Source organism: Lontra canadensis, unplaced genomic scaffold (genome assembly GCF_010015895.1).
Source record: "Lontra canadensis isolate GAN:19392208 unplaced genomic scaffold, GSC_riverotter_1.0 scaffold37, whole genome shotgun sequence".
Lineage (NCBI taxonomy): Eukaryota > Metazoa > Chordata > Mammalia > Carnivora > Mustelidae > Lontra > Lontra canadensis.
In genome coordinates, this window is record NW_022631031.1 from 4674669 (window position 1) to 4701103 (window position 26435).

The following is a 26435-nucleotide window of genomic DNA, read 5'->3' on the forward strand; positions in this document are numbered from 1 at the left end:
GTTCGGAGCAGAACCGGTGAATGACCTGATCGCGAGTAAAGCCCTCCGGCACTGGCGTTCTTTTCTTGAATGCTTTACAGCAAAATTAGGCTGTGAATAAATAGTCCTTAACCTGAGTATCTAACTTAGTACCCACTGCAAGAGTAAATACTGCATTTAACAGATGGCCATGCCAGAAGACTTCCATTTTATTTCTATTAGTAATCAAAACCTTCACTCCCTCTACTCCTATATGAGTACAATGCTAAAACTAATACTAAACAAGTACAGGTGTCAGTGCAACCAAGTCACATGGCAATACCATTAAAAAGGGTCTATTATCCTCATTTATACAAACGAGTCAACTAGTCTCTAGAAGTATTTTTGGTTCTGTGTGTTGCTTTTAGAAGAAAGGCCACACTGCAGGTAGAAATCAGTGGTGACCACATTACTCACCAGATGACCTGGTCTTCTGCTTCAGAAGTGATAAACGCCATCAAGCACAGCTTTCTACAATTTTAGCCCAACTGCCTCACCCAAGCCCCACAAATTACCTAGATCTACACCCAAGCTTACTAGTTTTCCTTCTCTCTCGAAGACTGGGTGTCCCTGCTCCTCTCCAAGCGAACCTCTTTACTGTCCACTACCTCCTGTGCCCCCTCAGCACGATCATGTTTTAATTCTTTTCTGTCTTAAATTTTCCCTTGACTTTAGAACCTTTCTAATTCTTTCTCCATCCTAACTAAGCTCTTGAAAGAATTGCATACCAAGAACAGCATCAACACCCCATGAATAATTGTAAGATTAAATAAATAACTTTTTTTTAAAGATTTTATTTATTTATTTGAGAGGAAGAGTGACCATGAGGGAGAGAAAAAGCATGAGCAGCAGCTGGGGGTGGGGGTGCTGGGGGCGTGGAGCGGGTGGAGATGCAGGGATAGAGGGTGGAGAGGGTGGAAGTGGGGACAGGGAATGGAAGGACGCATAGGTAGAAGTACACTGCCCACCCAGCAGGGAGCTGGATGCTGGGCTCCGTCCCTGGACTCTAGAATCATGACCTGAGCCAAAGGCAGACGCTTAACCTGAGCCACCCAGGTGCCCCTGAATAAATAACTCTTGAGTGAATGTAAGTTCTCTTACTCTCTGTTCCATCAGTTTCTACACTCAATTCAGACCAGGGTTCAATGCATACCATGTCCACTATGATTATTCTAAAATGCACATCTGAGTATGTCGCTTCACTGCTTAAAATCTTTCACTGGTTCTTCAGAACTTTCAAGAGAAGGATTAACATGATCTTCAAGGCCACTTTACTCTTGCATGCTCAGTCCCTCCATCTTTCAGAACTTTTTTCAGAGTTCCCTGATTGTGTTCACTGATCTGTTTTAATGAATACTGTTTCCTCTAACCCTCTCCTCACTGTTTTGTTTGCCCCCTTCCTTTAAAAATGAATTCAAGAACATGCCCACTCTCAAATAGAACACACACATACCCCGCACGCCATCTCCAAAACGCCTACAGGCCTCCTTCCACTTCCGGCTCACTTTCAGGTCCCCTGAGTCCTCAGTTTCCCCGCAGTTCAGTTCCATTCAGAAGCTCCTAATAGCCACCTAGGCCCCTAAACTGACGGTCATTGTTGAGCCAGCTTTTCATTTTTAAATATTTCTTTGGTTTCAAATGAATACTGTTATAAATAAGTATCTTTTTATTAGATCATTGTGTCCTTACATGTTATCTTGAGTTTAAATCCTTTAAAGTAATTAGAGGTGTGAACAATTTTAGCCCTTTCGAAACATATTGGCAAGCTGCCTTCCAGAAAGAACATAGGCTTCGGTATCACATTGCCTGGTATCAAAATGCAGCTCTGCCACTCAGGAAGGCCACATTCAGACTTTCATGGGTCCCAGATTCCTTTACCTTTGTGAGCCTCTTCCTCCATAAAATAATATTAAAAATTATATTTATAACTGCACTGATATAAAAACAAATATATTAATATTATACTATAATATATTATATATTATAGTATAATATATTAATATTATACATGAAAACATTTTCTTCAGCCATTCCCTTCTGATTTTAAAAGAAATATAAAACTTTTCATGGACCCTAAAAGTAAGGTAAGCCTGAGGTACTGAACCTACTAACAATTAGATAAGTCAGTTCTGCCACCTACAAACTATGAGATTTGGCCAAATTCCTTAATCTGACAGTGCCTCAACCAGAAAATTGGTATAATGCTACCACATGATGTTGAAGCAAAAAGCAAATGAATTGCTACAAATAAAATATCTAGAATTACGTGACACATAATAAATTACTGTTGTTATATTGTTATCAATTTTCCTACAGCACTGTTTGAGAGTATATGATTGTCCTTTACTGTGCCCAGGTCATCATGGTATATTTTGATATGTACAAATATGGTATCTACTGTTAGTCCATTGTTCGTTTCCTTATTGGGGTAGTCAAAAAAGGCAACTTATATATAATATATTGATCCCAGATGAAATGATTGGCCTTTTCCATTTTTGTTGTCTTCTGTTATTTTATGCTTCACAAGTCCTTTCTCATCCTGAGATCATATCATTATCTGTCTTTATTTTTTTCTATTTATTTGGTGATTTCACCTTTTTCATTAAACAATTTAATCCTTTCAGATTCATTTGGAATGATGATCTATTTTTTATTTTCTCTAAGTAGTCTGTGATCTTCCCCAGCTTGTTTGTTAAAAAATCCCTCTCCACATACTCTAAAATATGTCTACATATTTATTCATATTCCCTCCTTTAAAAAGTAGAGACTAATTCCCTCCCAAGTGAATGTAAGTTGTACTTAGTGACTTGCTTCAAATGTGTACAATATAGCAGAAGTGACAGACTGTCACTTCCAAGAGAAGATCTTAAAAAGCTATTGTGGCTCCTCCCTACTCTCTCTCGGATCACTTGTTCTGGGGAAGGCAGTTACCATGTCATGAGGACATGTCAGGTAACTTTATCAGATGCCCACAGGGCAAGGAACAGAATATCCTGCCAAATAACAGCAAGGATCTGAGCCTCCTGCCAATCTCCATGCGATTGAGTGATCTTGGAAGCAGTTTCTCCAGCCCCAGTCAAGCATTTAGATGATGCAGACATTTTGATTTCAACCCCATTAGAAAAGTTGAACCAGATCCCCCAACTAAGTCACTTGCAAATATCTTCCCCATAGTAACTGTCAGATAATAAATGTTTATTGTTTTGATCCACCAAATTTGGGGGATAATTTGTTACACAGCAATAGATAACAAACACACTAACCCAGTGGTTTTCAACTGGGGACAATTTTGCATGCCAGGGGACATTTGGTAATATTATAAGATATTTTTGATTGTCACAACTGATGGGGAGGTAGGGGCAGAGATTTCCATTGCCATCTTGTGGGTAGAAACCAGAGAGTGCTACATTTCTTTCAGTGCATAAGACAGTACACACACACACACACACACACACACACACACACACACCACACACCCCTGCAGCAATGAAGAATTATCAGACTCAAATGGCAATATAGTGCCAAAGGTGAGAAACCTCACACTTACTTGTTTTCCCTGCACCTTAAAATTTCCCTTTCTCACATGTACTTATGAAAGAGGTGGATTTGCTTCATATCCTTTGTTCATTTGGGTGCTGCTTTACCTTGTTTTATCCCCAGTCCTAGGCTTTCTGCTTTCTGCCACTGGATAATAATTTCACTTTTTCAAGAATTTAGTATAAATTAAATAATTTACTATGTACTTTTCTGTGTCTTGCTTCTTTAGTTAGGCATATTTTAGAGATTTGTTCATATTGTTGTGTGTAGCAATGTTCCTTCTTTACTGTTTACTACTATTCTATTGTATGGATTTGCCAAATTGTTTAAATGTTTGTTCTATTCATGGACATTTTGTTTCCTATTTTTGGTTATTATGACTAAAGATTCCATGATCATGTGGTTAAAAGTCTTTGTGTTGACATACGTTTTCTTTTTCTTGGGTAAATAATGCCTAGGAGTAGAGTTGCTGGGTCATGGGAAGTACATATTTAGCCTTATAAGAAATTGCCAACCTGCTTTCCAAAGTGGTTGTACCATTTTACATTCTTACCAGCAATGTATGTTCTAGTTGTTCCATTTCCTCTCTAACACTTGGTAATGTTAGTCCTTTTTGATCTTAGCCATCAGTGGATGTGTATTGGTCATTGTGTCATTGTGTTTTCTCTTGTATTTCCCTGATAACTAATGATGTTTAGCATCTTTTCATTTACTTATGGGTCATTTGTATATTTTCTCTTGTGAAGTGTCTGTTCAAATCATTTCCCCATTTCAAATTGTTTTTGTCTATTCTACGTATAATTCTATATACCAATCCTTCATGAGGTATGTATGTGTAAAATCTTTTCTCGCAGATTGTGTCTTACTATGGTGGTCTAACTACATATACAAACACATATAAACTATATGCCTATCCAAGATGAACTTCATTGATCCTGGCCCTGGTATCAATACTCTTGTAGAACCCCCTCCCCCCCTTGGGATGATGATATGTAACTTCTGAGGCTAGGTCATAAAAGAGATTGCAGCATCAATCTTGCCCTCCTGGAGTGCTTGATCTAGAGAAAGCCAGTATTTTGAAAGACCCATGCAGAGAGGAACTAAGGCCTGTTGATAAACAGCTAAGAGCAACTTGCCTTCTCATGTCACAACTGCAATCTCATGTGACACTCTAAGCCAGAAATGGCCAGCCACACAAGTCACAGACTCTTGATCCACAAACACTGTGAGAGATAATAGTTTATTTCTATTTTCAGCCACTATTTTTTGAAGAATTTTTTACACAGAAACAGATAAACTTGCATTTTCATTTGTTAGCAATGTCTTTTAAAGAATAGAAGTTTTTAATTTATGAATTGTTTGTTTTGTGGTTTATGTGTTTTATGTTTTCTATGACATATTTAAGAAATTTTACCCACTCCAGGAAAATGAAGATTTTTTAATCTTTCTTCTTGAATTTTAAACTTTGAGCTTTTATCTTTGAGTCTATAATACATTTAAGATCAATTTTTGCATATGGTGTGAGGTAAGAGTCAATATTAATTCTTTTCCAAATAGATACACAGTTTTATCACCATTTATTGAAAAGATAATTCTTTCCTCATTGAACAACTTTGCCAAATTTAGTAAAAATTCAATGTCTATTTTAGGACTCTACTCCATTTCATTTAACTATATGTCTGTCTATGCAAATATCACACTATATTGATTAACTGTAATTTTTAGAATGTCTTGAAAGTCAGGAAGTATAAATAGTCCAAGTTTGTTCTTTTTTCTCACAATAATTTTGACTCTTCCAGGTTCTTTGCATTTCTGTATGATTGTTAGTTAACTCATTAATTTTTTTTAAAACATACCTTGAGGGGTTTGCTTGGGATTGTGAATATGTAGATTAATTTAGGAAGAATTGACCTCTTAACAATAGTTAGTCTTCCAATCCCCAGATATAGATCTCAGTTTATTTAGATGGCCTCTAAATTCTCTTAGCAATATTTTGTATTTTTTATAGTATTGGTATTGCATACACTTATCCTTACATATTTCACGCTTTTGATGCTGTTATAACTGTTATTTTTTTAAAAAAGATTTTATTTATTTATTTGTCAGAGTGAGCGAGCACAGGCAGAGTGACAGTCAGAGGCAGAGGGAGAAGCAGGCTCCGGGCTGAGCAAGGAGGCGGATGTGGGACTTGATCCCAGGACGCTGGGATCATGACCTGAGCTGAAGCTCAAGGCTTTAGCCCACTGAGCCACCCAGGTGCCCCCATTCTGTATGCTTTTATTTCCTTTTCTTGCTTTTATTGCACTGACTAGCACATCCAGCAGGGTGCTGAACAGAAATGGTGAGAAAGGACATCCTTGCCTTTGCCCTGACTTTAAGAAAACCATTCAGTGTTTTACCAGTAAGTATTATGTTATCCATAGATATCTATCTATTTATTTATTTATTTATTTATATATGCCCTTACCAGGTTGAGGAAGTTCCCTTCTTTGCCTGTCTGCTGAGAATTCTTATGATGAATGAGTGTTAAGTTTTATCATATGCTTTAGGAGGGAGCATCTGTTGAGATGAACAATTGATGGATTCATCCTGGTATGAACCCATCTTGATATGATGGGTTAAGTTGATTGATTTTTCAAATGTTAAAACAACCTTACATTCTTGAAATAAACTAACTTGACCATGGTGTATTAGACATTTTATTTGTTGCTAGGTTTTATTTGCTAAACTTTAAAAGATTTTAAGCAATCTAAGTTCATTAAACATATTGGTGTAGTTTTTTTTGTTATGTCTTTGTCTAGGTTTGTTATCAGGGTAAGGCTGGCCTAATAAAATAAGCTTGGGAATGTAGACTCTTTATCTAATTTTGAAAGAAATTGTGTAGGATTTTTATTATTTATTTCTTAAGTGTTCGAGAGATTTTACCGGTGAAGCTATCTGGGGCAAGAGTTTTCTTTCTGTGAGAGTTTTAATTATGAATTTAATTTGTTTGTAGATAAAATACAATTCAAATTTTCATATCTTCTTGTACTGGTCTTGGTATTTTGTGTCTTTCAAGATATTTTTCTATTTCACTTAAGTTGTCAGCTTGTTGACCTAAAATTTTTCATAATATTACTATTATATATAATATTATATATTATATATTATATATATTATAATATAATATTACTATTATAATATTCATAATAGATGAGTATTATTCTTTCATATTTGTAGGAATATAGCAGTGTCTTATTTTTTATTCTAATATTGGTATTTTGTGTCTTTTTTACTTTATCAGTTTAGATAAAGATCTTTCAGTTTGACTGATCTCTTTAAAACAAAGCTTTGGTTTCATTAATTTGTCCATTTTCTGTTTCATTTGTTTTAGCTTTCATCTTTTTTATTGCCATATTTAGACTTATTTGGGGTTTATTTGCTCTTTCTTTTAAAGTGTACATTTGTCCTGGGAACTTACCTTTTTTTTTTTTTTTTAAGATTTTATTTATTTATTTGACAGACAGAGATCACAAGCAGGTAGACAGAGAGAGGAGGAAGCAGTGTCCCTGCTGAGCAGAGAGCCTGATGCAGGGCTTGATCCCAGAACCCTGCGATCCTGACCTGAGCCGAAGGCAGAGGCTTTAACCCACTGAGCCACCCAGGTGGTGCCCCTCCCCCCCTTTTTAAAAGTTTTTATTATTTTTTTAGTAATCTCTACCCCTAACATGAGGTTCAAACTCATGACCCTGAGATCGAGTGGTGCATGCTCTTCTGACTAAGCCAACCAGGCACCATGGGACCTTAATTCTTTTCTAGCATTAGCACGTAGAGCATAAATTTCCTTCTCTACACTGTTTTAGCTTAATCCCCCAAATTTTGATATATTTTATTTTTGTTTGTCCTAAATATTTTCTTATATTTTATGTGATTCCTTCTTTGACCCATGAAGTATGTTGCATAATTTTCAAATATTTGGGAACTTACCAGATATCTTTTTGTCATTATTTTCTAATTTAATTCTATTATGGTCAGAGAATGTGCTCTATTATTTCTGTCTTTTTAAATTGTTGATACTTGTTTTATCCCTCAGCTTCTCAGTGAATTTTTCATTTGCACATGAATAGTATATTTTCTGCTGTTGTTGGGGAGAATGAAAATTGTTCTATACATGGTTATTAGGTCAAGTTGAATGATAATATTTTTCAAGCTTTCTATAGCTTTCATGAATTTCATCTACTTGCTATTATCAATTATTAAGAGGAATATTGAAATCTCTCGCTGTAATTGTGGAAACACCATTTTTGCCTTTGTGTTCTATTATTCATGTGTTTTAAAGGTCTGTTATTAGATGTATATATATTTAGGATTATTTTTTCTTCTTTATCATTACAAAATTTCCTTCATAATCTGTTAGTATTATTTGTTTTGAATTAATAATAATATTGATTTATCCACTTCAAGTTTCTTATGATTAGTATTTGAGTAATATCTTTTTCCATATTTTACCTTTAATGTATCTATATCTTTATATTTCAAAGTAGTTTTGTTGTAGACAGCATTGGTTGAAACTTGATTTTTTTATCCAATCAGGACAACCTCTGCCTTTTAACTGAAGTGTTCAGACCATTTAAATGTAATGATTATTGATACAATCAGCTTTACATTTATGTCTTTTAAAACTTCTTTTATTTTTATACCATCTCTTCTTGTTTCTTTTTCTTTTTTTTTCTGCATTGCAATGGATTAGATGAATTTTTCTAAAAGATTTATTTATTCATTTTAAAGAGAGAGACAAGAGTGGAAGGGGCACATGGGGAGGGAGAGAGAATCCCAAGCAGACTCTGTAACAAGCACAGAGCCCCAGGAGTCCCTTGGGATTCCACGTGGAGCTTGATTCCATGACCATGAGACCACGATCCCAGCTGAAACCAAAAGTCAAATGCTTAACCGACTGCCCCACCCAGGTGCCCCTAGATGAGTATTTTCTAATATTCCATTGTATATCCACTACTGACTTACTACCGATAGCTCTTAGTAGTTTTTAATTGTTTGTTTTAGGACTTATAGAATGCATCTTTAACTTACACAGTCTAACTCTGAATACTATTATACCACTTCGTATTTAATGTAAGAACTTTATGGCAGTGTACTTCAACTTTTCCCTTCTTTTTCTTAGTGCTGTTGTTGTTGTAAGTTGAAGTACTACACGTTGTATCCTCTATAGTACATTACTAACATTTTTACTTTAAAAGAATCACTTTTTTAAATAAAAAAGTTTATATTTATGCACATATATATTTTTCCAATGATATTCACTTCTGAAAGTTTTTTTTTCAAGTAAGTTTTTTTTTTTTTTAAGATTTTACTTATTTATTAGAGAGATGGAGAGAGAGAGCACAAGCAGGCAGAGCAGCAAGCAGAGGAAGAGAGAGAAGCAGGCTCCCCACTGAGCGGGGAGGCCGATGCAGGGTTAGATTCCAGGACCCTGGGATCATGACCTGAGCCAAAGGCAGCCGCTTGACTGACAGAGCCACCCAGGCACCCCTGAACAATATTCATTTCTTTGTGTGGGTCTGGATTACAAGTTGATTCAATTTCCTTTAGCCTGAAGGTCTTCCTTTTATATTTCTGGTAGTAAAGTTCTACTGATAATAATTATCTCAGATTTTATTTGTCCAAAAAAGTTTTATTTCACTTTCATTTTCTAAGGAATTTTTTTGCTAGGTAAAGAATTCTACTTTTATTATTTTTTTTTTTCCTTCAGTTTTTTAAAGATGTACTTTGTCTTCCGGCCTGCAGTTTCTGATGAAAGTTCTGAAATAATTTAACATTTTTGTTTCTCTGTAGTAGTACACCTTTTTGTTGTTGTTGGAGGATTTCTGCTGCTTTTTTGTTGTTATTGTTTCCTTAAAAAATTTTTTTTATCGGTGGTTTTGAGCAATCCGATTAGTACATACCTTTATGTGATTTATCCTCCATGAGATTCATTGGGCTTCTTGGATTTATGGGGTTTTATGTTTTATCGTATTTAGAAAAGTTTTGGCTGTTATTTTTTCAAATGCTGTTTTCCTACTTCCTGTTGATCTCCCTTCTGGGACTCCCATTGAATATATTGTAATTAAATATGTATTACATCATTACTGTTTAGTTTTTCCCCTCCCCCCGATAGGTCACTGAGGCTCTGCTTTTGTTGTTAATAGTTTAATTTGTTCATTTTTAGAGACTTTTTTTTTTTCTTTTTGCACTTCAGTTTGGGTGGTTTCTATTGCTCTGTCTTGAGTTTAACTTTTCTTTTGTAGTACCTAATCTACTGTTAAGACCATCTAGTATATTTCCTATTTCAGATATTATATTTTTCAACCCTAGAAAGTACATTTGGTATTTTAAAAAATATCTTCCCTATCTTCATTATATTTATTTTTCCTTTAAATTCTTGTACATGTTTATAATAACTCTTTTATCATTCTTTTCTGCTAATTCCATCATTTATATTATTTCATAGGTTTTTTTTTCTATGACAGATTATTCTAGTGTGAGAAACATATTTGTGCTTCTTTGCATGTCTAGTAATTTTTTGCTGCCTGCTGGACCTTGTCAGTGTGTGCTTTTTTGAGTGCTGCTTTGTTTGTTCTTTAAGAATGCTAAAATACTAGGTAAGTTACTTCATAATCAACTAGGTTTTTTTGAGTCTTGTTTTTAAGCTTTTTTTGGTGAGCTGATGTAGAGTAGACTGTACTCTGGGTATTCAAAAAGGCTCATAGAATCTGGCTGGCCAGACTCAAACGCCTCTAAGCTGTTTGTGAACTTTGAGAATTATTCACTTTACAGCTCTCTGGTCCATTTTTTTTGTCTGGCCTTGGAGAGTTTCACCTTATGCATGTGTTAATTATATTCAATAACAGTCTCAAGTCACCATGCAGGATTTAATATCTTTTCTTCATGTTGTTTTCTCCTCTCTAGCTCTCTACTCCACAAAGTCTAGTAATCTTCCCAAACTATATTTTCCTTCTCTTCAACTCAGGGGGTTAATTTTACCTTAATATCCAGTCTTTCCTTACTGCTACTCCTGAAGCAGTGCAATTCCCAAGCATAAGTCTTCCAGTCTAGAGCAGTGTTCTGGGGCCCCGGAAGTTCCATTCATGTTAGTTTTTGGTCCTCCAAGTCTAGTAGAATTGTCTCGGAAGGTGAGGTGAGCTTGGTACTCAGTCTACTGTGGCCATGAAAACTCCAATACCTTCAGTTGTGGTGGCTATTTCACCAGTGTCATTTACACAATCTTAACTCATTTTATAATCCAGGACATGGATATGGATACGATCCATCTCACACAAACATACATTTCCATACATGCAGGCAGACACAGCCAAACACAAGTATGCACACATGTGGACAAAATGTATGTTCAGAGGCTGTAAATACATATCTAAAACATTAATTTAGTAATAGTGACTAACAGTTTTTGAGAATTTATTATGAGCCAGGAACTGTAAAAAAAAAAAAAAAAAAAACAACAACAAACCAGTTTATATGCATTATTTTGTTTTCCTCTTATGAACTACAAACGTTAGAGAATTTGGGTAATTTGTGCAAAGTCTTTCATCCAGTAAGAGATGAAGTCAAACTTGAGTACAGGCATCCTAACCCTAGAGGAGGGGTTGGTAAACTATGGTGGGCAAACTGATACCCATTTTTGTAAGTAAAGTTTTATACCAAGACAGGCATATGCTCATTCTCTTTTGTATTGTCTGTGGCTACTTTTGAGCTACAATAGCAGAGTTGAGTAGTTGCAACATAGACTGTATAGTATACAAAGCCTAAAATATTTATTAACTAACCCGGGGCAGGATAAGTTTGCTGACCTTGTTCTAAAACACATATTAGGGATGCCTGGGTGGTTCAGTTGATTAAGTATCTGCCCTTGGCTCCCGTCATGATCCCAGGGTCATGCAATCAAGTCCTGCATCAGGCTCCTTGCAAGGAGCCTTCTTCTCCCTCTGCCTACCACTCCCCCTGACTGTGCTCTTTCTTTTTGACAAATAAATATATAAAACCTTTTAAAAATACACAAATTAATTATTCCATCATTTCAAGGTCATTTCCCCTGCTACTTTGAGGTAGTTTTTCATGTCATTTTGCTGACCATGTAAATTCTCCTCACTCATTTTTCTCTGAATTCAAAATACATTTTTCAGCATACCAAAAATAGTGCATCACGAAGATGTATGCCCCTCACTTAAAAAAATGGCTATCTCCATCCTCTAGAATGAAAAGTTTCTAAGAGCTGATATTTTGTCTACTATGTTCACTACACTATCCTCAGTGCCTAAGACAGAGCCTAGCATAGAGTAGGTCCTAGGCAGAGTAACTCTTAATGATGATCTCTTGACTATACAAATTATTATCTGATTAAACTCTAACGTAGGACTTTATCCCTCCCTAGGTCAACCTATAATAAAAGGTAGTTCTTTATACTTCCTTTTCCCACTGATTCATAATGCCAACTTTAAAAATTATTATTATCACAGGCTGAATTGCCACATGTACTAGTTAACCCAGTTGTCAGTTAAGGTTGGCCTTCCCTTTGATATTTAAATAAAATTGGCTCTAACCCCTTAGTCAACATCCTATGAGAAATCCAATCTCCCTCTTACAAATTCTCTGAATCCCCAAAAGAATTTATTTACATGGTCTCTTCTGGCTTTGTGAATCAGCTTCTAATTAACTACTGCTTTTACATACATCTCATCCCACATGGCTGACCTCTTCTCTGCTTCGCACTAGACATGAATCTCAAGATTTTTTTTTTGGATTCCTTATCACTACTCCCACCCCCTTAAAAAAAAACCTCACTCGTGAGAGTTATCCTCTGAGTGCAGCATTCTTCGTTGACAGTTAGAGGGAGACAAAGGGGATTTTCATGCAGCAATACAAACAATTTAAAATTGATCTTAAAAATCACAAAATTCTACTACTGACACTAATATTACACTATACGTTAACTAACTGGAATTTAAATGAAAACTTGAAAAAGAAAAGTTAAATAAATAACATTGATCTTAAAAACTCCCTGTTGTCAAAAAGCCTTCAGCCAATCTACAGCCAGGAATTTCTCACTGGCCACCTCTCTCCACAAGCATGTGAGTCTTTCTCTATTTACTTTCTTTTCATACAAGTTTTTCATTTTTAATTTTTGGGGCAGAGTAGTGTGTCTTTCTTTTTGCTCCATTATCTTCTTCCAGCCTATGCCCCGAGGCTCTCACCTTTTACCCTTGTGCAATATATTAAGATATCTTTCTCAACAAAAGGATTTCTTTCCCAAGAGAAATTCTAGTGTAAAATGTTAAAATTAGTTTTTTTTCCATTTCATTAAACAATAATCTATTTCTAGGCCATCTATTCTCTTCCTTTTATCAGTCTTTCTATTTTTGCAATCACTAATATCACACTTTTTAAATTACTATAGCTATAGTATATAGTTTACTACTTATAAGCAGGGTTAATATACCAAATGCTTAACAACAGGTAAAGCACAAGCATGAACCACATGAACTAAGCAATCATAACAGAACGCTGACATGGATCACAAAGCATAACCATAAGGGTACATACAGGCTACCTTTAAGGGAAATGTTCATCATTACTCTTCATTTTCAAAATTTCTAGTTTTTTTTCTCACATAATGGTTATTATCAGTTACATGTGTCCTTTTGTCTAATTAAAAAAAAAAAACTCATCAGGTTTGCAGTTGGGATTGCACTAAACAACAAAAACATTCTCCTGATCTCTGAGAAGGCTAGAGAGGCTGAAGGTTGAATCAATGACCAAGGACTGATGATTTAGTCAATCCTGTCTATACAGTGAAGTTTCCATAAAAACCCAAAGAACAAGATTGGAGAGCTTCTGGGTTGGTGAACACATGAAGAGTTGAGGAGAGTGGTCCATTGGAAGAGGGCATGGAAGCTCCACACCCCTTTCCATATACCTTGCCCTATGCATCTCCTCCATCTGGCAACTCCTGAGTTATATTCTTTTATAATAAACTGGAAAAGTGTTTTTCAAAGTTCTGTGAGCCATTCCAGCATATTAATCAAACCCAAAGTGGGAATTCTGGGAACCTCCTATCTCTAGCCAGCAGGTTAGAAAAACAGGTGACAACATGGACTTGGGACCGGCAGCTGTAGAGGAGCAGGGGGCAGTCTTATAGGGCTCGCCTCATAAACTATGGGATCTGATGCTATCTCCAGGTAAATAATCTCAGAACTGAGTTAAATTGTCAGATACTCTGTCAGTGTCCCCTGAGAATTGGAGAATTGCTTGGTGTTGAAAATAAAACACACACTATGATTGTATTAATAGGTTACCTTATTGTGATATATCTTTGCATTCCTGGATTCTTCTTTTCTTGTTTGTTGTGTTTTTATATCAAACAATCTGTTGAAAGCCCTTAACACATTGGCTACCCTCTTCTGAGAGGCCGCAGAGTGCAGGGAATAATTACGGCCTCAACTGAGGGGCCTTTTTTTTTGCCCAATAACACTAACATTGGACAATAGCTGAGCAGAACAATGATGGGTTCTGGAGCCAAAGATACTCATTTAAAAATTAGCCTGTAGCTTAGGACATGGCCTGGAATAAAGACTTTGCCAACACCCTCCTGAAGAGTGATGGCAGAATTAGACAATGTTGAGAGAGATACAGGTAGCCGGATGACATGGAAACAGAGAGTCTTCATAGAAAGACATAGTAATCAGAAGTCAAGAGGTAAAAGTAAAAACAGGTAGAGGGAAGTGACAGTGAGACAGAAACAGTGATCGCAGAAGCAGAGGTAAGTTTAGCTCTACAGGAGAGAACCTAGAATAGAAAGCACTTTCTTTCTTGCTGCTGAGGGACAACAGGGTAAACCAGATAGCCGCTGGATCACTGTAGTTACAGAGACACTGAGCACCAGTGGATCTTGAATGGCATTTCAGTTTTTCAGGAAGCCTGACCATATGACTGTTGAGAGATTATTTTGCATAGGTCTTCCGTATCCACAGAAGTTACCTATGTAAGGCTTTTTTGCTGCCAGAAAAACCTAACTCATGCATTGTTTTCTTAAAGTATTGCAAAGTCTAATTTTCTAGTTTAAGCAATTTTTTTTCAGTATTCATTTGGAAGCTTTGGCTCTAATATTTCATGTGTGTATGTGCATGTGCTTACGTGCACGTACACACTCTCTTTGTAGGTTAAATAAATATTTTTCTGTTACATCGATTTCCTTCTTTAGTGGACCCCTTGTATTACCTGTCTTAACAGGTTTACTTTGCTGGATTTCACAAAATCAGTTGTAGTTTATAATTGCTATTATTGCATAGTTTTCCTTTACCCTTATATTTGATAAAAGTATATCAGATGGAGAATTTATTTTAAAAAACCTATAGCTTTGTGAAACTGAATGCCAAATTCCAAATAAAATTCAAAACTTTAATACACTGTAGTTGGGGTGTCTGGGTGGCTCAGTCAGTCAAGTGGCTGCCTTCGGCTTGGGTCATGGTCCTAGGGTCCTGGGATTGAGCCCCATGTCAGGGTCCCTGCTCATCAGGGAGCCTGCTTCTCCCTCTGCACCCCCGGCCTCGTGTGCATGCTCTCGCTTTCTCTCTCTCAAATAAAGAAAGAAAATCTTTAAAAAAAAAAAAACAAAAAACACTGTAGTATTTTCTTAGAAAACTCTACTTTCTGAAGTATCCAGAATTCTTTATATGGAAATGTCATGCGATTTTTCAATGTAATATCATGGTAGGTTCAGGAATCCAGGTGCCCATAGATTGGTTGTATTAATGACCCCACTTAATGACTTCTTTGAATCTACAATGTTTTTCCTATAACTTTAAAGTTCCAGGGATGCCTGGGTGGCTCAGTTGGTTAGGCCATTGCCTCAGGTCATGATCCCAGGGTCCTGGAATCGAGTCCCGCATCGGGCTCCTTGCTCAGTGGGGAGTCTGCTTCTCTCTCTGCCTCTGCCTGCCACTCTGCCTGCTTGTGTTCTCCCTCTCTCTCTCTCTCCCTCTCTGACAAATAAATAAATAAATAAATAAAATCTTTAAAAAAATTAATAAAGTTCCACTTTACTGTGACTCTATGCTTGGGCATGTGAATTGTTTTGGCCAATAGGATGTTAGCCAACATGACACAAACAGAGGCTTTGTAGAAAGGTGCATGTGCTTTTCTGTTGCCTTTTTGCATGATTGGCCCTAGTCACTCTTCTCCTCTGCCATGCTATGAGAACATGTCCAGCTGCTCTGCAGGAAGAATATGGCAGACATGAGGAATAGGGCTAAGTTATTTCAGACATCTGAGCTTGGGCCATCCTGATTCATCCAATTGCCAGCCAGCCCTCAGATACATCAGGAAATCCAGATGAGATCAGAAGAAACTTCCAGCTAAACCTATTCAATATCAACAACTGTATTTTTTATTTAGTGAACTAAATAAATGTTCATTGTTTTAAGACACTGGGTTTTGGTGGTTTGTTATGAAACATTATTGTGACAACAGATAATGCAGAGATACCAACGTAATAATTAATCAGTGAAGGGAACTCACTATGTATACCTCACTATGTATCTGATGTACCAAGTCAGAGATAATATTCACAGATGGTATTTTCATACACTCATAATTCTTTTTGTATTGTGTTTCTGGAAAAATTCATTTATTACCCCAGGAGTGGTAATGGCACAGAGAATGTTCCCCTGTAGCACTTTAGCAGCATTTTAGACGTGAGACTTGCCAAAAAAGAAGTGTGACTTTGCTTATTATGCAGTCTTTTAGTACTTGAAGTGTTAAGAAGATAAATAGATTTCATGCGATCAGGATGGTAAAGATATGTTACATTCTCTGCCTCAAATTCTCATGTGGATTTAAGCTGTTGGTGAAAAGAAATGAGAATGTAATCAGGTTTGTGATGCTTGTAGCTATGATTTTTCCTGATGACGAGCAGATTGCAGAATGCCTTTTAAAGAAAGCTTGGAAATACACGCAGTCAGGTGAAGTCCTACTCTTATATTAGACAGATAGCTCTTTCAAAATAGAGAGTAGGAGTTTCAGCACCAGTTAACAAACATTTATTGATCATCTATTCTGTACCAGGAATTACAAATACAAAATCAGTGAAAATTAGCCTCTGCCCTAGAGGCACTTAGAGTTCAGAAAAGAGACAAATAAATCACGATCGACAAATAAATGCTATTGTAAGTACAAAGATGGTCACACACACAAAGGTGTTTGAGGGGGTATCAAAGGGTGAGTGGGGGCTGTGCTTGTCCAAAAATGTTAGAGGATAAGTAGATTTGGAGAAGTAAAAAAGGCTTTAAGTGGGAAAGTCTTCCAGAAAGGAGCAAAGCATGAACAATGATCCAGAGTGCGGAAAAGCCTGTTATGCAGGAAACCACAGAACATAATGTGGGAACTGAAGTTACACATATGTGACCAAAATACATATGTATGCCAAAATACAATCAAAGACTTGTTAGGTATTTGCTTGTGTTATCAAATATGCAATTATTTTTGGTAATAAAGATTTTTGTTTTATTTTACATATTGGAAAAATAATCTTTATGCCTTTTAGTACCTTCTACATATCTGTAAATTCCATGTGGACAGAGAACAAGTTTATCTTACTCCTCTGCATCCCAGCACCCAGTACAGTGCCTGAAATTTCATATGAATTCAGTACGTATTTGTTGAGCAAATTACTGAATTCTTGAACTTGCGGCCATTGTCAAAATCCAACAGAAACTTATCTTTTAAATTACTCTTTTTAATTTACTCATAGAGTACTTTTCTTGAACAATTTGTCTGTCTCAAGTTGTCTTCAATAAAAGTTTAATCTTCTGTTTTATAATTCTCCCTATTTTTGGATTTTAAAATATATGCTGTCAGTATTGGTTTTCTCCCCATACATTCAACTATGTATTCATCCAAGATAGACTTACTGACTACTTGGTTATGTGCCAGCATTGTGCTATACCCCTGGGTGGAGTAGTAACAAGTCAGGTCTGGTCTGAGCCTCAGTGGGACTTACTTTCCAGTGAGGAAAACAGACCAATATTGAATAAATAATTTATAACCACATTGGATGTTACATATAAAATTGAAGAGTTTTATGAGAGTGTGTAACAGCTTCTTTTTGCCTCTATTCAATATGGATTATTATATATGATTATATAGCGTGTATATCATATTTTTAGTTTGTGTTCTCCACTTTCTGTATTGCTATGCCACAGTTGTAATTAATGTGTGGTACATAGAAAATGCACTGTAAACATTATTTGATGGAATGAATGAGTGAAAGAATGCATGAATTTTATTAGAGCCATGATCCATAGTTTACTGGTTTAATTTCTGTGTAAAATGAGGTCATTAGTCAAATCTATTTTGTTATCTGGTTTTAGTCAACAAATGTTCATTGGAGGTTCATATAAGTTATGCAGCTGATGTGGGGAATTCAAAGAAGAACAATAAGTCTCCTGCCCTTACAGAAATTGTAATTCAGGCAAACAAGATAATAGCATATGAGAAGCTAAACATTTAGCACAAGAAAACATACTTATCATATATCTTCTAGACAAAGGCCTGTGCTGGGTAATGTGAAGAATAAAAGAGGTGCGCCTGGGTGGCTCAGTGGGTTAAAGCCTCTGCCTTCAGCTCGGGTCATGATCCCAGGGTCCTGGGATTGAGCCCCGTATCGGGCTCTCTACTGCTTCCCTTCCCCTCTCTCTGCCTGCCTCTCTGCCTACTTGTATTCTGTCAAATAAATAAAATGTTAAAAAAAAAAGAATAAGAGAAAAGAGTATACCATGACCTCCAGTTACTTATAATTTAGGTGAGGAGACAAGACAAATATATTTACAATGAAAATAATACCAAACAGTAAATGATACATTCTGGTGCTCAAGATGATAAGACTCTCAGGGCTTCAGCAGATGGAAATCGTCCAAAACGTTAGCACGTTTTCTCACTCAACCAAACATTAGAACAGTTACTCCAAAGTGAGGTATATGTATTTCAGGAGAGCACTAGGCTATCCATTGTACTTTGGGAAGAAAATATTAAAACTTCTAGTTATTTAAAAATAAGTTAAAAGAAACGAGTCCTTCCTAACATTTAATTAAAAAGATTGACAATGGGCCATCACGGTCTGTAGCTCGTGAATGTCTGGTGTTAGGATTTAACCTCGTATCACATGGGAGCAAAGTAGTGGGAATTGCATTCCCCAGAACAACGGGGCACCTCCTCCCATTTCTTCATCATGAGGTTATCTGGGTTGTTTTAAGTTCTTCCTAAACTAACATTCATGAAATGGACAAATGACTTAAAAAATCCTTCAAAGGAACAGCAGATAAAGTTAATACAAGCACAATTGGACTAAAAAGAAAATCTTAGCTGTGACACTTTTCTTTGTGAACATGCTTTTTGGCAATTACAGTATTAAACAAGATTTATTCAGATATAACAAAAAGTCACCTCCCCTAGGGTTCAAAGTTATGATGAAACTATTTGAAGTGTGGATTTTTTTTGTTGTTATTGCTAATGAAGATCCTCGTGTCATATACTGTGCCTTGAGATAGCTCATGATTAGCAAGACATTAAAAAACTAAGCATCCAAAACATAAGGACAAACTTTTGCAATTTTTTCAGAAGTTTTCAAAGTCAAGAATTACTCAATCTGGCATTTAGTGAAACTTTACTAAACTCAATAACAAATAAGTTTACTTATTAAAAAAGACCACTTGGGCTTTCCACACCACACAGGGAGGGGTCCCTATGGCATTGTCTTAAATTAAAGGGAATCTTTCACAATATCTGGAGCCCCTGATGTCCTGTAAATGAAGGAGGAGAATGTCCTCAAATTCCTTGCATCAGGAACCCACCTGGCTGGCACCAACCTTGATTTCCAAATGGAACAGTGCATCTACAAAAGGAAATGTGATGGCATCTCTATCATAAATCTGAAGAGAACCTGGGAGAAGCTCCTGCTGGCAGCTTGTACCACCGTTGCCCTTGAAAACCTGGCTCTTGTCAATTTCATATCATCCAGGGATACTGGCCAGTGAGCTGAAATGCCCTGCTGCTTCCAGAGCCACTATTCCTGCTGGCCGCTTCGTTCCTGTAGACTTCACTACCTAGATCCAGGGAGCCTCTGGGAGCTGAGACTTCTGGTGGTTACTGATCCCAGGGTTGCCCACCAGCCTCTCACAGAGGCATCTTACATTAACCTGCCTACTGTCGCTCTATGTAACACAGACTCTCCTCAGCACTGTGTGGACATGGCCATCCCTTGCAACAACAAAGGGGCTCACTCAGTGGGTCTGATGTGGTGGATACTAGGCTGGGAAGTCTATGCATATGTGGCACCATTTCCCGCGAACACTCCTGGGAAGTTACACCTGATCTCTAGTTCAGAGAGCTTGAAAAGATGGAAAAAGAAAAGCAGGCTGCTGCTGGCGAGATTGTGACCGAGGAGGAATTTCAAGGTGAATGGACTGCTCCAGCTCATGAGTTCACCGGTACTCCACCTGAAGTCCGAGACTGCTGTGAGGACATCTGTGCTGATTCAGCAGTTCCCTACTGAAAACTGGAGTGCTCAGCTGGCTTCTGAAGGCTTCTCCCACTGCTCAGGCCACTGAAAGGGTAGGAACGACCACTAAGTGGTCGTAAGCTGCTCTTCCACAAAGGCAGACAACATGGAAATAAGGCTGATGAAAAATAAATAATTTCTTAAAGAAAAAAAAAAAGAGACCACTTGGAAAACTGTTTTCCCTTCCAGGGTGAATAAGACTGGAATAATTCACGAAGCAATAAGCCACACTAACATCCATTTTCCTTTGTCACCAGTGTTGGAAGATACATAGAAAACACTGCCAAAGCTGAAGACTTCAAGGAACAGGTAAGACAAATTATGTAGCATTAGAATTTATGTCATGATAGAGCTGGGTGAATATATTGGCATTTCTATTCTGTCCAGATTCTATTGGCTAGATTGTATTAAAAAAAAAATGCATGATTGATCACAATTTTGTGCCTCTAAAAGAAGAATTTACTGTACGCCTAAAGCTCATATTATATGCTAACTAACTGGAATTGAAAGAAAAAAACTCTAAAGAAAAAGAAGAATTTACTGGAAAAGGTAAATTCTCAGCAGTAAGAAAAGCCTTACTAAATTTCTTTTAAAAATGTTTTATGGGAAACACATATTGTGATGGAGCTGATGCTTTGCCTGCAGTTGAAAATTCAAAAATATTTTAGGTGATGTTTTTATATGTGAATTCTCTTAACTGCATCATTGATAAGCAAACTTTTCTTTCATCAGAGAAACTGAAGCCAGAAGCGCATCAACATTAGTTCTTAATTTCATAAAAACATGAGCCTTTAAAATATTGTCAAATATTGACATGACTTAGTGAAATAGGAAATAACAATAATATTTGCAACCATAGAGAAGTTACTGGTTATTTTAATGAAAAATACTTAAAACTGCTGTTGAATTTAAAGACAAATTTACAAAAAGGTTTTTAAAATTTGCTGACCCTTTCCCTGATAACAAAAGATTTATCAATAAAGTGCTACTTAACAAATATTTAAAAACAAGCATGCCTATTCTTTAAGTATTATTAAAGTAAAGAAAACTTTTTTTTCAGTAAATGAGAAAGTAAACAATTTTGGGGGAAATAGTATTATGGAAAAGGTATTTGAAAAACAAGTGTTTGAAAATATTTTTATTAATATATGATATTGTGGCTGAAAAATGATGCAAGTATGTCACTTCTAAGGATGCTTATAGTTGCAAACTTTACAACCTTTTTTATTATGAGGTATAATTGACATACAATATAATATTAATTTCAGGTATATAATGGTGATTAGACATTTGTATACATTACAAAATGATCACCACAGGAAGTCCAGTTACCATGCATCATACAAGTACAATATTATTAACTATATTCCCCATGCTGTACATTATATTCCTGTAACTTATTTATTTTACAACTGGAAGCTGTAAATTCTCCCCTTGAGCACCCCTCCTCCTGGTAACTATCAGTCTGTTTTCTGTAACTATGAGTTTGGGTTTTGTATTGTTTTGTTTGTTTCATTTTTTAGATTCCACATGTAAGTGAAATCATGTGGTATTTGTCTTTATATGTCTGACTTATTTTGCTTAGCATAGTACCCTCTAGGTCCATCCATGTTGTCACAAATATAATCTTTGAAATAGAATTTTCTACCCTAGCTAAACATCTTCCAAATGAAGTTTTGAATCTTTTTACTTTTTTTTTTTTTTTTTAAACACAATGCCTACATCAAGATGACCTCAAGGAGAACTGAATTTCCTGTTTGAATTTCAACAAAAAGTTTTATGTAATTAGTGCCTGGGCATAAAAAACGAGCATTTTACTTAAATAACTAAAGATTAAGTTATACTTTGTCCATTTGAAGTATTTTTTTCATCTATGGTAGCCATTAAAATTAAGCATTACATCAATTGAACCTAAAATCCAAACCCTCAAAGTATTCTATCATTAAATATTATAACAAGGTTACAAGAAGATGATCTTACAAAGTAAGAGCAAAAAACTTCATGTTATTGATAAACATAATAAAATATCACTTTAGTTTAAAAATATTTGCTTTATTATCATCTAATCTTTCTCTTTTTTCCCTTCTGGTTGTGAGCGTACATAAAATATCAGTTTAAAATACATGCATTCAAATTTGTAAATAAATGTGTATAAATGTATACAAAAATTTACTCTCTGTCATTTAGTAGAGGTGTGGGTTCAAATATTTTCTACTGATCAAGATATGTGATCAAAAAAAATTGGAAATCATTGGATTGGTAAAAGGGATGTAAAGGGCCTTCTAGATGTACTCTGATGGAGTAACATGATATAATTGGGGGAAAAAACAGAAGCAATATAAAAAATTCTAATATTATAAAATAGAAAAAAGTGGGAATAATTTAGTGTAGAGATTAAGTTTTACACTTTTCAAAACTCTCTTGTAACACGACTATGTTCATTTCAGTTCAACATTTGTTGGGCACCTAGTGTGCTCTGCTTGGCCCTGGCAATGAAAAGATGAATTAGATGGGGTGTTCTGTCCAGAGCTGCCCACTGTCTAATGGGGAAAATAGAGGTGTGTGACCATATGAAGTTGTGGAATCATGTGAATTAACAAGTAATTTCCATAAAGTATTGTAAGCAGTATACAAGGGGGTTCTATGAATAATATAAGATGATATATAGTGAAGCCTGATGGGATAGGGCTAGAGAAGGCTTCCTGGTAGAGGTGGTGCCTAAACTAAACTTTTTTGAGAGTACATTAGAAAATAGTATAATTGATTCAAAATGAGGAATTTGAATAGATTAAAAAGTATTCATGATGTTGTTTCATTTTGTTTAATGAGGCAGAAAAATCTGCAAGGCAATTTATTAAGATTTCTGTCTTTATAAACCATTTTAAGTTTTGATTGCTGGAGGTATAAACTTCAATTATCTGGAACATTCTTCCAACTACATTTGTGCCAAATCAATAATATACTTTCCTTTACTCTTCCTCATTCAGTCAACAATTCTTGAATACCGACTCTGTTTCAGGCACCAAGCAAGGTGTCCAGGAATATGCAGTCAAATAAGACAGTGTTTCTGTCTTTAAGGTACTTAAAGTAGATTGCAGACATCGTGTTGTAAAGCAATACACATAAGTTAGCATGAGAAGTGCTGAAATAAAACTGAAATGATGATGGAGCGCCTGGGTGGTTCAGTGGGTTAAGCCTTTGCCTTTGGCTCAGGTCATGATCTCAGGGTCCTAGAATCGAGCCCTGCATCAGGCTCTCTGCTCAGAGGGGAGCCTGCTTCCCCTTCCCCCAGTGCCTGCCTGTCTGCCTACTTGTGATCTCTCTCTCTGTCAAATAAATAAATAAAATCTTAAAAAAAAAAAAAAACAGTTAAAGTGATGTACATGTTGCACTTGATCAAAGGAGAGACTAATGATCTTTGCCTGAAAGAGAGGAAAGTGGGCCATGTCAGAAAAGGCTTTCCAGATGAAATGATCGTTAATCTAGGTCTTAAAGAATGAGTGAGACTTTGCCAAGATGGTGGAAGGAAAGACATTCCAGGGAGAACTATCATATGTAAGTGCAAGCAAGCCTGCCACCATTTTCTAGCCCCTTATAAATATTTTCTATTCACATTCTTATTCACCATTACTTAACAACTTCTTGCTTAGCTAGACTCTTCTGTTAGATCAAGATTTATAAGATGTCTATCTTCAGCGTGTCTACAATTCAGTTTGCCTTTGGGAAGTAGAAATATTTAGATTACATTCTCACTAACAACGGACATTTAAAGCATTCATGTAAGTTGGAAACACGAGATTCTTTATGAATAGTCATTAGCCTGGAAAGTATGGCCTCATTGGTAGGTGTGGGTGATGACTGTACTTTATAGCATCACTAAACTTGTTGGCTCATCATTGCCTACCTCACCCTGCCTTCCATCTAAGAAAAACTCTCCCCTGACCACACACATGGTTGCCATGTTTGTAGCATGGGTCTTAACATCCTTATCTCTAGGGTGTCACCACAGCTGACTGGACAGATAACTCGGAGAAAAACAACCTAAAGCACATTTGGGCCAAAGATGTTATGCTTTGAATGCTTAGTGGTAGAGTCTTGAATGCAATATCCAAACTCTGGGCAGAGAGAAACTACCCATTAGTACCAAAAATGTCAACCATCTCAGAGGTATACCTACGGGCACAGGTAGAAGTAGCGCAGGTAGCATGGGAATAACTCCCGATGATTTATTAGGCCAGGGCAGTGATCCTTATACCAAAGAATTTGAGATACCCTGAAATGCCTATGTAGCTTCTGACTCCAAGGATACTTGCTAGGGTGCTGAGAAAAATTTTCCCAATAGACCAGGTGAAAGGGAGTTTATTTGAATGCCATGTGGGAATCTCACATAATCCAACTGTAGATAGTACGACTAGGCCTCATAACTGCTGGAAAAAAACAACTTCAGAGAAGCCACCTTTTTAAAATTTTTTCTCTCAGGCAACACCATTTCTCTTCTCTGTGTCTTTCTATCCGTACTAACATTTCTTTCTCCTTTAGGCAGCCAGGTTTATTTCAAAAGTCTCTTAGTTTCTGTTCCTGAGTAACTTCAGTTTAACATGAGCCTCTGTCCTACCCTGGAGCCATTTTGGCACAGATCTGCTAGCCCTGCTCCAGTTACCACTACTGCTTTCTAAGTCAGACTTTTCTGTCACTTAGTTTGAGTTCTTGTGCCCTGAGGTATGCCTCTGAGATGGTCGATATTTTTGGTATTGATGGGTAGAGTTTTTCTCTGCCAATCAGCAATCTTTGTTTGGATATCTTACTCAGGACCCTCCTCTACCAGGTATTCAAAGCATAACATCTTAACCTCAGTTGGCAAAATATCCTAGATAGTACAGATTTCAAAAGCCTTGCTGGAGCATTTGTGAGAATAGGCAGGTTGGCAAAAGTCCTGGGTGCTGGCACAGGGAAAGCAAAGACCAGCTTCTGCCAGGATGTCATCATTGTGCAGCATGTCAGTAGCAAGTTTCATCCATGTTACAACTAGACAGAGTTAGGTCCAGGATAGGATTAGGCAAGCTTGCCATGTTGCTGAAAGAAAGCAGGAGAATCTAGGTAGGGCAGTAGAGAAAGGAGGTGAGGCTCAAGGTTAAGTGGAATTTGATATCAACAACATGAAGGCAATCAAGGAAACTAAGCCGGCCGTAAATCAGGGCATGGTTGGAGGGAGCAGTTATTTTAGTCAGGAGCATCTGCTGAAAGAGGCCTATAATTTCAGAGCAGCTCAGAGCTATTGGACAGCAGTTGCTTCTGGATCATGAAGAGCCTTTTGTAGCCAGTGTAGGTCTAGGAGACTTCAGGGCTGTTGTCCCATAGGGATGAATACACTGTCTTCTGCACAGACTTGGGTTTTGAGCGGTCCGTGATCCCCATAGGGGCTATGATGGGTCACACCCCAATGAAGCCAGTCTGGCACCTTGAAGAGGATTTTATTCTACTGATTGTCAAAGTCACTCCCTGTTACATCACCTTAGTTTAGTTTCTTGGCAGTGCTTATCACCCTTCAGAAAATCCTATTTCTGTGCTTGTCCTGCCTCCTCCTAGGAAAATATAAATTCCTTTAGAGCTGAGACATTAATCTGTTTATCCCCCCATTGCTGTGTTCTTAGCACCTTGAACAATATTTGGCTCTTGGTATGTTCTCAGTAAATATTTATTGAGTAAATAAACAAAAGTCCATGAACTTGGTGACATGGTCATGAGCTAAGGGCCTGGACAACAGTCCAAGCCCTGGTGATCCTGACAGTTCTTGATTAAACTGTCTACGTTTTAAACATACTTGGAAAACTTAACTGAGTGCCAACAACTGTCACTGACCTCCCACCACATCCACACCCAAATTCTGTCCTCAACTCTGATTTTGCAAATGTTCTGAGAAGAAAAAATGTGACTGTGCCATTCTGGTAAGAAATCACATCTACTTGTTTCTGTTGAACAAGCCCTTGGCCACAAACATTTTCTGTTTTTCAGCCTCCTTCTGAGATGACTCCCCAGTACCTACTTCTCCCTTCCCCATTTTCTTTCTTCTTGATAAAACAAAGTCCTCAGTTCTAATAGGCCATAAACAATCTCTGTATTGCGGAAGTGTGAGTGAGCATATTTTCAGGAAACAGCTGAAATTTCTCCATGTACTTTGCTTTTTTGAAAAACAGCCGCATGGCTCAATATGCTCAATATTTACTAATTAGCAAACAGCCTCCCACTGAGTCAGCCTCCTTCCTCTCCCTATTTCCTTTTC

At 36.7% G+C, this 26435-nt stretch overlaps 1 pseudogene; it reads left to right on the top strand.

Moving 5' to 3' along the window:
• Nucleotides 1-14201: 14201 nt before the first annotated feature.
• LOC116874527 lies at nucleotides 14202-20235 on the top strand (annotated as a pseudogene).
• The last annotated feature ends 6200 nt before the right edge of the window (nucleotides 20236-26435 follow it).